This window comes from Haliotis cracherodii, unplaced genomic scaffold (assembly GCF_022045235.1).
Source record: "Haliotis cracherodii isolate W230 unplaced genomic scaffold, xgHalCrac1.p SCAF_12, whole genome shotgun sequence".
Classification (NCBI taxonomy): Eukaryota; Metazoa; Mollusca; class Gastropoda; order Lepetellida; family Haliotidae; genus Haliotis; species Haliotis cracherodii.
The window spans coordinates 42,832,089-42,844,215 of record NW_027266267.1 but is presented as its reverse complement, the minus strand read 5'-3'; the positions used below and the strand labels follow the sequence as shown (position 1 = coordinate 42,844,215).

Sequence of the window (12,127 nt, the reverse complement as noted above, 5' to 3'; positions counted from 1 at the left end):
AAAATTTCTTAAAAGTTTGCTTTTTCGATCAGTCATATTTGAAGCACACAACTGTATTCAGTAAAGTCCAACAGGCTGTTTTGGAAATTATTTTTTTAACATTATTAATCATTTGCAAGCTGCATTCTTAAACTCTTCCAACACTTTTTACAAGGGTTAAAATTTCTTGTAATGATCATACAAAAGTTAAAGTCATGCATGACCATCCAAATTGTGCTCATGACTGAACAAACATGCAGTGAGTCATGGTGACTCCCAGTTTTCACAGGCTTGATGAAACTCTGAGTTTGTACTGGGGAAGGGGGAGGCAATCTGAAAAGTAACATGCAACAGTTATCTCCCTTAAAGTATAAGCCATCACGCCATTACCTACGTTAACAATTGTAATATTTTCAATTGCTGCAATCAAATTTCATAGGAAATAGATTTCTGAACAATTAGTGATCAAAACTTGATGAAATGATCATATAAATATATTTGAAAATGTCTAGATGCTAGGGGTGGCTTGAAAGTTCTGCTGAAACCTTTGGTGTGCCCAGTTCATTCCTCAAGATGTTCTCAACTCTCAAGTAGTGCTGTGTGATGCATTTGAGTTGTTATTCATCCGTGAGCACATTAAGTATTTTATCTCAATTGTCCTTTGTGGTGGCAGATGAAGTTCTTCCTGATCTTGGATCATCTTCAAGACTCTTGATCTCCACCGCCCACCTAGGACAGGAGCAAAGAAAGGAACACCGTCCCCCTTAAGTTGGCAGCCCTTTCAGCTGGAGAAACTTTATCAACACAGAACACCTAGACACCTTGATCTCCACCGCCCACCCAGGACAGGACCAAAGAAAGGAACACCGCCCCCCTTAAGCTGGCAGCCCTTTCAGCTGGAGATACTTTATCAACGCGTACAGAACACCTAGACACCTTGATCTCCACCGCCCACCTAGGACAGGAGCAAAGAAAGGAACACTGTCTCTGTTAAGCTGACTGCCCTTTAAGCTGGAGATACTTTATCAACACATAACACCTAGACACCTTGATGCCGGCAGACAGATGCTGCCTGGTTGGTATTGGGTAAAGTGCAGCCTGTAAGTATGGGAATTATTGTACTGAATACATGCAAACTATTTAGGATGTACTGTTCATCCTTTGTAGTTAGGAGTGCAGTCGGGTAGCCTTGTGGTTAAAGCGTTCGCTCGTCACGCCGAAGACCTGGGTTCGAATCCTGACATTGTTACAATGTGTGAAGCCCTTTTCTGGTGTCCCCTGCCGTGATATATTGCTGGAATATTGCTAAAAGCGGCGTAAAACCAAACTCACTCACTCACTCACTTTGTAGTTAGGCTCTTTGTGGTTAATTTTTCAGCCAACTCGCATAAAATATGCAAAAAGCTTACAAGCTGTCTAGCTTGACAACAGTACAAGGATCTATACCAAGGCATTGCTATAATAGTATATTATTGAAGTTGTTATCCATAAATTATGTCTCCTTTGTCATCCATCAACTTCTAATAAATAAAAGCAACAAAACCCTTCCGTATTCACAAGAAATCTCTATCTATGTCGACCAACATATAGTCAATGAAATCTATCATTACACAATGCATTTCTCTCCTTTAAAATTAAAACAAATAATTTTCCTGAATCATTTTTCTGATGCTGTGGAATAGAGGTGGCTAGATATTGCTAGAGCTGTCTAGACTTGCTTTTGTATATATCTACAAGTTTTGTTTCCATAAAATAGTTATATTCCACAGTCATAGTATAGGACTACTATCTGTGATTTATATCAAGTCAAGCCTTTATCATGTTTATCCCACATAAGCAGACACTGTGACATAACTGAAACACTCAACTCCTACCTCAACTGAACTAATCTTGTGGATAATGTTTCAGTGACTTCACATCATGAAGAATATGGGTGAGGCCTGCGGATCCTGCAAAGCGTGAGCAGACCACCTGTGTGACACACCTGGTCCACCAGGTAAATATCACTGATGACATGTGCGAGGCCTGCGGATCCTGCAAGGCGTGAGCAGACCACCTGTGTGACACACCTGGTCCACCAGGTAAATATCACTGATGACATGTGCGAGGCCTGCGGATCCTGCAAGGCGTGAGCAGACCACCTGTGTGACACACCTGGTCCACCAGGTAAATATCACTGATGACATGTGTGAGGCCTGCGGATCCTGCAAGGCGTGAGCAGACCACCTGTGTGACACACCTGGTCCACCAGGTAAATATCACTGATGACAAGTGTGAGGCCTGCGGATCCTGCAAGGCGTGAGCAGACCACCTGTGTGACACACCTGATCCACCAGGTAAATATCACTGACATGTGCGAGGCCTGCGGATCCTGCAAGGCGTGTGCAGACCACCTGTGTGACACACCTGGTCCACCAGGTAAATATCACTGATGACATGTGTGAGGCCTGCGGATCCCGCAAGGCGTGAGCAGACCACCTGTGTGACACACCTGGTCCACCAGGTAAATATCACTGATGACATGTGTGAGGCCTGCGGATCCTGCAAGGCGTGAGCAGACCACCTGTGTGACACACCTGATCCTCCAGGTAAATATCACTGACATGTGCGAGGCCTGCGGATCCTGCAAGGCGTGTGCAGACCACCTGTGTGACACACCTGGTCCAACAGGTAAATATCACTGATGACATGTGCGAGGCCTGCAGATCCTGCAAGGTGTGAGCAGACCACATGTGTGACACACCTGGTACACCAGGTAAATATCACTGATGACATGTGCGAGGCCTGCGGATCCTGCAAAGCGTGAGCAGACCACCTGTGTGACACACCTGATCCACCAGGTAAATATCACTGATGACATGGGCAAGGCCTACGGATCCTGCAAAGCGTGAGCAGACCCCCTGTGTGACACAGCTGCTCCACAAGGTAAATATCACTGATGACATGGGCACAAGTCTCTAGGGCTAGTAGCTTTCTTAACTCTTTTAACGAAAGTCTCTTTAGGGAATCCAGTGTAATCAGAAGAGATTTCATATTTAAGTTGAGTTTTCAAATGAGCATGTATTAGGAAGAAACAATATTAGTTTGCTTCCCAAGGCTCGCTAAATACAATGTTTATTCCTTTAACTGGATATTACCATTCGAAACACTGACAAATCTCCTTCCACAAACATCAACGGTAAAGATACTATGTAGACAACTGTCCGTGTACAGAAAATGTCAAGCATAGCTAGGTTCTTTACTCATGGTAACCACTGCCTCGTGTTGTTGTGTACAGAGCTGAACAGTGGGGAAGGGGGAGATAATCTGAAAAATAACTTACATAGTTATCTCCCTTGTCTTCATGATCCCTCATGTCACAGGTTATGCAAAACCAAATGTTTTCCCATAGATGTTTATTGTAAGGTTTTACTTTTTTATTGAATAGGCATTCAACAACAAATAATTTTTTAATTTGAAGTTTACATGATATACGGCTTTTCCATTGGACGAGAGGTCGGTCACATGACCGCGAAATTGACGTTCATAAGTGTATGAACGACAAAATTTGACCTTCAAACGTTTTTCACGAGACAGTGTTCTTGAAATGACGTTAACACTGACGGACTACTTCCACATTCCTGGGGAAACCCCTGGGAATTCCCTAGCAGGAAAACATGCATAAGCGTTCTTTCTGATCATTTAGAACCTTTATTCTTGGTCTCAGCGTTTCATTATACTTTGAGAAATGTCAGAGAGCGTGACTGCATGATTGTTCACGAATATCCTCGCTACGGCCTATCCTAATGAACAAACGAAGAAATGCACATCTAAACTATCGTAGTATCGACACGATCCGTGCCTAGGCTGACATTGAATATCTCCAGCAATCTATGAATTTACCTTTGTGTCTGTGTGACGCATCTTTATTCACCTTTCAATGATCAGCCAGTTGATCAATGATGGATAATACATAAAACCACAGGTTCATTTACAACTTCGGAAATCTTTCCCGTCACGTTTATCACGTCGGCCATTTTGACGTCTTGTACTTGATGTAAATGTATTACGATGCGCTGTCTTTGTGACTGACTTACTGAGGTAGTTCTTTACAGACCTTTCTCATCTAATGAGCATATGATTTGAACACGTGTGCTGCGTAAGGTGTTTCTGAAGAGCAAGTTGTGCATCCATACGCCTATGTCACCTCTCTTTTTGAGGAACTATTTTACTCCGCAATACAGCTGGTTGTTGTTTGGCTGTCAGTGTAAACATGAAGTCACACGTACTAAATAAAATTGTGTTTAGATCTAGGCCTACATCCTTTGAGGTAAGAAATTGTGATAAAAAAATTAAAGAATTGACTTTCACTTTGTGTAAGTTCATTGGAGTATGAACCTTCATAGAGTGAGGGCCAAACTGTATGAACGTCGGAGCTTGCGACATGTGTTAAAATCATATCCTCATTAGATGAGAAAGGTCTGTAAAGAACTACCTCAGTAAGTCGGTGACAATGACAGCGCGTCATAATACATTTACATCAAATACAAGACGTCAAAATGGCCGACGCGATAAACGTGACAGGAGAGATTTCCGAAGCTGTTAATGAACCTGTGGCAGTTACATGTGTTAGTCATCATTGATCAACTGGCCGATCATTGAAAGGTGAATAAAGATGCGTCAAACAGACATTAAGGTAAATTCATAGATTGCTGGAGACGGTCAATGTCAGCCTAGTTTAGATGTGCATTTCTTTGTTTGTTCATTAGGATGGGCCGTAGCGTGGATATTAGTGAACAATCATGCAGTCACGCTCTCTGACATTTCTCAAAGTGAAGGTCAATTCTTAAGTACATGTACATGTCTGCACAGTCTGGTCTGAAAACCAACAAAATCACCATGGTGGCTGGCTTAGCCAGTTCCTTTACAATGAACAGGAAGCTAAGCACAACAACCCTGGTGCCGTACCTGATGAATGTCACCTGCTAACTGAAAATATTCACAGTCACACTCAGCATAAGTCCATTGTTGAAAAAGACAGCATGAGATATTGAATAAACATGGTCAGTTTTAATTACTGGAGGGATATGCTTTTCATAAAATACTTATATTCCACGGTCATGGTGCAGCACTACCATTGGTGATTTAAGTCATGTCAAGCCTTTATAGCACATAAGCAGACACTGTGACATAACTGAAACACTGCCGACTCCTCTCTCAATGAGTGAGTGAGTGAGTGAGTGAGTGAGTTGGATTTAACGCCGCTTTTAACAGTATTCCAGTTACATCACGGTGTGTCAGCTTAATGTGGGAGGAAAGTCCAAAGTGATGCAAGTCTCAGACGTTTACCACTTCGGTGAAACCCACGAGCACGGGTATAGTGCTGACAAACCTAGAAACATAATCAGGGCGAACCGGGATTCGAACCCACGATCATAGGTTTCTGGCGTGCCCAAGGGACGCAACCCTGCACAGCAAATCGCGGCGCCTTAGATGACTGGGCCACCTGTGCCCCCTTCCTCTCTCAATGAAACTATCGACTCCTCTCTCAATTAAACTAAACTTGTGTATAATGTTTCAGTGACTTCACATCATGAAGAATATGTGTGAGGCCTGCGGATCCTGCAAAGCGTGAGCAGACCACCTGTGTGACCCACCTAGTCCACCAGGTAAATATCACTGATACAATTTCGCTAAATATCGCTAAATACAATGTTTATTCCTCATGTTGTTGTGTACAGAGCTAAACAGTGGGGAAGGGGGAGGTAATCTGAAAAATAACTTACAGAGTTGTCTCCCTTGTCTTAAAGGTGCTGCATGTCACAGGTTACACAAAAAATGTTTTCCCATTGATATTTATTGTGAGGTTATATACTTTTTTCAGTGAATAGGCATTCAACAGCCATTGCATGTACAATTACGTCTCCACAGTCTGGTCTGAAAACTTTAAGAAAATCATCAATTTGGGCAAGCTTAGCCAGTTCCTTTTCGAAATACAGGAAGCTCAGCACATAAACCCTGATTCCGCACCGAATGTCACCTGCTTGAAAATGTCCATGGTCACAAACAGCATCAGTCCTCATGTTGAAAAACAACAACACTAAATACAGAAAAACATGGTCAATTTGAATTAGTGGAAGGATATACATTTAGAAAACATAAAAATCTTACACAATATCAACCAACCAGGGCTGCCAGATTTCTCAATCTAAATTTGATCTCTCCCACAGCAGCTGGCCGAACGACTGATTTTGATTTGGTTTAGTAGAACCTACAGGTTAGGCCTGCTGCTTTCATAGTGAAGATTGAGCCTGCAGTGGGCATCCGGGACAGGAAAAAGAACTGAAGTTTAACAAAACTTGCTTTGTTTCTAAGAAACTACATATATGATAAATAAATCATATATTTGCCCATCTTCCTGAGGCAAGACCACCCTCTAGCCTTTTCATCAAAGTCTTGTTTCCACCCTTGCCATATTGAGCCCACTTTCCTGTGCTAAATATGATTGTACTATCACACTTATCCATAGTTCAATCCAAACGTTTCCCAAAATGAACATGTAGCAGGACTGGGTCCGATGCCCACAGACCACAGACACTGCTGTGTTCTTCAATGGCCAATATTTATTTGCAGAAATGCGAATGTGATTTTAAAGAAAAACCATCCAGGTGTGTGGGCCTGGGTTGATATCACACCTGGGGACGATGCCGCGCTAAGTTTCTGCACAGTAGTGCAAAACTTGTCTTGGAATTTGATCTAAGGTTCCCCAAAAACGATCCTTGTGAAAAAACACGTGAATATATATATATATCTTTATCCGTGGAGAGGCATATGTGGAGTGACCACAGTCCTTAGGCGTCCAGCATACAGCATGGCTGAGTACCCAAGCTGGCCATATAGACAAAAGGCTTGAGTAGGGAGAAGGCTGGGGCTATTGTATTAGTTCACAGGGTGTGACATTCACAAACAAACCATGCAGTAAGCATGCTTGGTAAGAGTGATGTGACTGATGGTTAAGTGTTTAAAGTAGGCTGAGCAATGAAAAAAGAATGACTACAACTGCATTTAATTATGTACATGAATTATACTGAAAAGGTAAAATACAAGAAATAGTCAAAATATGTAACTGCCACAAACATACACGACTGGTACACCTTCGTATGAAAGTGACTTACCGCTGCCTGACTTTGTTCACACAAATATGCCTTTTTCATCTTTTAAACCCCCCTACAATTGCCTATGTCTTTGTATCAGGGATGAAATCACGAATGTTTTTGTCATCTGATCATCTAGGTCGTCGCCTTTGGTAGTCGCCATCTGTGAAGCTAAATTTGATTGTGAAGCTATACGAGATAAGAACAGCGATCTGATTGGATATCACCTTTCATTACAAGGGGCACAACTTGTGATCTACACGAGGTGGCTCCAGGGTTGAGCCAAGAAAAGAGCCAAGAATAGAAACTAGGCTTTGATATAGGCTAGTTGACATGCTTGCCTTGAGAAGAAGAAATTTGCCAAGTGCATATGTTTTCAAATGTTTTCAAATTTGTCTATATGTTCTACTACACCAAATCAGAATCAGTTGTTCCGCCTGCTCCTCTTCTTTGAGTAGTTTGAGTGTGCAGTGAGATATCTTGCAGCTGTCACTGGATGATATTGTATAAGTTCATCAACGTACATCCACCCAGTAATTAAAACTGTCCATCTTTTCAGTATTTAGTACTGTCCTTTTAACAAGATGACATATCCTGAATGTGACAACAGATATTTTCAAGCAGGTGACAATTTTGGTGCGGAACTGGTGTCAGTGTGTTTAGCTTCCTGTACTTGGAAAAGGAACTGGCTTAGCTTGGCAAAATTCAAGCTTTTATTGTAGATTTAAGGCCATGCTGAGCATACTTGTACACATAATGGCTGTTGAATGGCTAGTTGAAAAATATGTAATGTCACTTTAGACGTCTATCATGGGAAAAAACGCCTCCGTGGTCAAGTGGTAGAGCGTCCGCCTGGAGAGCGGAAGGTCCGGGGTTCGATCCCCGACCACGTCATACCAAAAGACGTTAAAAGATGGTACTTGTTGTTACCCTGTCTGGCTCTCGGCATTAAGGGGCTAAAACAAGGACTGGTCGGCTCGGAGTCAGTTTTCTGTGTCTGAGTGGGGTATTCATGTTAATCTGCGGCATGGTATCTCAGTGAGCTAGCACTATGAATTGGCATCAGTCTGGAATAGTACAAGCAGCCACACACACACACACACACACACACATACATACATGCACGTCGCGATATAAGTGCAGTGATCTTGGACACAACGTTAAACCCCATTTCACCTCACCTCACCTCATCATGGGAAAACGTTTGGTTGTGTGTGACCAATAGAGCTGTACAGTGGGGAAGGGGGAGGTAATCTAAAAAAAGCCTCACAGTTGTCTCCCTTGTCTTCCTGATACCTCATGTTGTAAATATATTTGTGAGTGAGTAAAACGTTTCTCTTTTTTTGTCAGTAAGAAAAATCTTCCGATATTCATGCATACCGGTATTATATTTTTTATATATAGAAAACAATAATTATTGTCAATCAATATCAATATCTTTGACTGAAATGTTTTCTTGCTTACTGAAAAAAAACCCAACTATTTCTTAAGTTCCTGCAATGACTAATACAACTTGGAAATCACATATTTACATCAGTGTCACGAGTCGATATTTCCAGTACTACCGTATTCGACATAATAAGCGCCTAGGGTGCTCTCAAAATTAGAAATAGTGGGCTCTTATTAGAATATTATTTTGGTGAAAAAAACAGAGTTAAAAGATAAATTGCATGGTTTATGCTAACAGCCTGAAATGTTTATATACGAGAGATATATTTTTCCAAAATTTATTTTTCCATAATTAAGGGTGCATGTAACACACGAGTGCGTATTATATGTGAAGAAATAAGTCTTGTGTACATTGATGGATTGGAAGGGGTGCTAATTGGGATTGTTCACTAGCCAATATCTTAGCAAATAGTGCCATGGGTGCTTATAAGAGCTGGGCGCTTATTACATCAAATACGGTAATCAAAATCTTAACACAATGCTTATGAGGCTTAGACACTTTTTGTGGTGATTTCTCTTTCAAATATTATATTACAAAAACTTATGGGGAAGAAATTTGTAAGAATTTATTGTGTAACAGGTTTGATGCCATCAGGTGCCCCAAAGACCCCCCCACCCTTCCAACCATTCCCCTGAAGCAAACAAATCAAATCGATAAGATGAACAAATGTTTTCACACAGGACTGCCATCTGACTTGATCAATGACTGGTATGCTTGAAGCATGTTAACTGTAGGATTTAACACATGAGGTGAGGTGAAATTGGGTTTACCGTCGTGTCCAAGATTATTGCACTTATATAGCGACGTGCATGTACATGTGTGTGTTTGTGTGGCTGCTTGTACTAGTCTGGACTAATGCCGATTTATAGTGCTAGCTCACTGAGATACCATGCCGCAGTTTGACATGAATATCCCACTCAGACATAGTATACTGACTCCGAGCCGACCAGTCCTTGTTTTAGCCCCTTAATGCCGAGCGCCAGACAGGGTAACAACAAGTACCACCTGTTAACGTCTTTTGGTATGAGGCGGCTGGGGATCGAACCCCGGACCTTCCTCCCTCCGGGCGAACAGACATTTTTGAAAAAAATATTAGCCGGACATTACAACCTGAGACCGTATATCATAACAAAGGATACAAAATAAAGAGTTGCAACCAGATTGACATGTGTTTTTGTTGTTAATTAGTGTGTACACTACTTGTAAAAAATATTTCTAGGTCCCTGAGTGACAATGGGAAAGATCTTTTAGGGTTCCCCGGAGATACTCAACCCCAACTTCATGGGCCCTTGTTAATAACAGGGGGTGTCAGTCCCTGGGACCCATGGAAATTCAGGCACTTTGTATATATAATTCACCTACCTTCAGCTCTGTTGTATCTTGCAGTCCAATAAAACCAGGACAGTAAGCCAGCCAAAGAACACACACACACACACGAGACTGTCAGCCTCTCCTTGGTGGGACAATAAGATGACTCATTGATGAATGCAAGGCTGACGAAACTAGGTAGGCCACTTAGCTCGTAACATCAACTGTTGGGTATTCCTAAATATATCTCTATGACATCACACACCTGTTGGGTATTTCTTGAATACCATCTCTCTGTAACATCACACATCTGTTGGTATTCCAATAATACCATCACTATAACATCACACATCTGTTGGGTATTCCCAGAATACCATCTCTGTAACATCACACATCTGTTGGGTATTCCTAGATATACCATCTCTGTAACATCACACATCTGTTGGGTATTCCTAGATATACCATCACTGTAACATCACACATCTGTTGGGTATTCCCAGAATACCATCTCTGTAACATCACACATCTGTTGGGTATTCCTAGAATACTATCTCTGTAACATCACACATCTGGTGGGTATTCCTAGAATACCATCTCACTGTAACATCACACACCTGTTGGGTATTCCTTGAATACCATCTCTGTAACATCACACACCTGGTGGGTATTCCTATAATACCATATCTGTAACATCACACTCCTGGTGGGTATTCCTAGAATACTATCTCTGTAACATCACACATCTGTTGGGTATTCCTAGGATACCATCTCACTGTAACATCACACATCTGTTGGGTATTCCTAGAATACCATCTCTCTGTAACATCACACTTTTGTTGGGTTTTCCTTGAATACCATCTCTGTAACATCACACATCTGTTGGTATTCCAAGAATACCATCTCTGTAACATCACACACCTGCTGGGTATTCCTAGAATAGCATCCCTGTAACATCACACATCTGTTGGTATTCCAAGAATACTATCTCTTTAACGCCACACACCTGTTGGGTATTCCTTGAATACCATCTCTCTGTAACATCACACATCTGTTGGTATTCCAAGAATACTATCTCTTTAACGCCACACACCTGTTGGGTATTCCTTGAATACCATCTCTCTGTAACATCACACATCTGTTGGGTATTCCTAGAATACCATCTCACTGTAACATCACACACTCGTTGGGTATTCCTGGAATACCATTCTAGTAACATCACACAGTTGTTGCAGACCACCATCATATAGCTGTAACATGGCACAGCCAACAGATATCCCTAGAATACCATCTATCTTTAACATACCATCTATCTGTAACATGACACAGCTATCAGGTATCCGTAGAATACCATCTATCTGTAAAATAAATTGGTCTGACAAAAATGTAATGTAAATAAAATTGAAGTAATAAATCTTATAATTGAGTTTATTTCTTGTTTGAAACCAAATTGATGATTGTGTATGTACAGGCCACATAGACCCGTCAAGATCTGGGCTAGAACTGGTGTTCAGCAAACCCATCCTTGTCGCAAGAGGTCACCAACTCAGTTGATGCATGTCATTGTATCCCAATTGCATAAAATGATGCTCATGATGTCAATCACTGGATTGACTGGTCGTGACTCAGATTTACAGATCGCTGTCTCATAACTGGAATACTGCAAAGGGCAGCATTAAACAACAAACAAACAAACAAACAAACAAACAAAACAGGCCACATCAACAATGTCGTGGGAGTCATGTTCCAAAGCTACTGAAAGGAGAATGTACTTTCTTAATACACATTCATCCAGGACAGAACAAGTTGCTGACCCCGAGGGAACACATCCCATCAATGGCAACCCAGAAGCTGATTGAAGCATTCATAAAATCAGTGTTACTTACGCCCTCAGCACATTTACCAACTCTGTTCATGTTTGTTTTGGTTTGTTTGTTGTTTAAAGCTGCACTCGGCAATATTCCAGCTATATTACAGTGGTCTGTAAATAATCAAGTCTGCACCAGAATATTCAGCAGGCCTGACCACCCAATCCTGTTGGTCGCCTCTTACGACAAGCATAGTCACCTTTCACGGCAAGCATGGGTTGCTGAAGACCTATTCTACCCGGGATCTTCATGGGTGTTTATGTTTTGCATGCAGATTGAGAACAGTCACAGCAATCCCTGGCTTGCCTGTGATATGAAGGATCACCCATTACAGTTGAACCTCATTGAGTCGAATTCATGGGGACGTCAAATGTTTTAGTTATCTGGGGTTC

General features: G+C 41.6%; 1 long non-coding RNA gene across 1 annotated transcript in view; it reads right to left on the bottom strand.

The window, feature by feature from the left end:
• Positions 1-10,010, bottom strand: part of LOC139458443 (uncharacterized) — a 47,855-nt gene extending 37,845 nt beyond the window's left edge. Inside the window, exon 1 of the long non-coding RNA XR_011652673.1 lies at positions 9,925-10,010. This is a non-coding gene — a long non-coding RNA (uncharacterized lncRNA). The remainder of the gene's footprint in view (positions 1-9,924) is intronic.
• Between the last annotated feature and the right edge of the window lie 2,117 nt (positions 10,011-12,127).